A 752-nucleotide genomic window follows, 5' to 3' on the forward strand; every position below is an offset into this window, starting at 1 on the left:
ATGACAAGGACCTTTTTGTGTGCACAGTCTGTGACAGACCATGTCTGTCCTTGGCTGGCCTCAAATCTCACCTGCGAACCCATGGAAAACAAACCTCACCCAGCTATTCTGATTATATGTCTGTGCACACGTTTGAATGTGGTGTGTGCCAGAGGATTTGCAAATCCAATGGGGGTCTTAAAAGACATGTTAGGATCCACAATGAGCAGAACTTACTTGCAGGTATTGGTAGTGCAAATCAGAGGTGCAATCTGTGTGGGTGTTTTTTCAAAACACTGTCTGGTTTAAAAAGCCACATCAGACGCCATGAAAGGGCTAAGGTGTAGGTGCAGGAGGTGGTCAAACTCTGTTTAAGGAGTAGACAACCACCATGCATTTATAATACAAAATTATATATTATATCACATGATATATTATACTAATGTAAATTGGGTAACATCCTGGTTTATTCCATATGCAGCACTCAATGTGTATTCCTGGCTATCAACATGTTAAGATATGTATTTAAAGCAGTCCACTGGCGCAGGAACTCCAGGTAGTTATCACTGGTATAACTAGGGTGTAAGTATTTCGTTACGCATAAGACATGGAGAAAAATGAAGGTACCATTTAGTGTCGACTGAAAAGTTCATAGGCTGACCAAGATATTCTCGTGGAGAGTGATCAAACGGAGTTTATTTTTCAACATAGTCCCCCTTTGCGGTCCACATACTTCTTCCATCGGTGTTGCAGTGACTGGATCCCATTGGTGA

Source organism: Octopus bimaculoides, chromosome 13 (genome assembly GCF_001194135.2).
Source record: "Octopus bimaculoides isolate UCB-OBI-ISO-001 chromosome 13, ASM119413v2, whole genome shotgun sequence".
In the NCBI taxonomy this organism is placed as follows: Eukaryota; Metazoa; Mollusca; class Cephalopoda; order Octopoda; family Octopodidae; genus Octopus; species Octopus bimaculoides.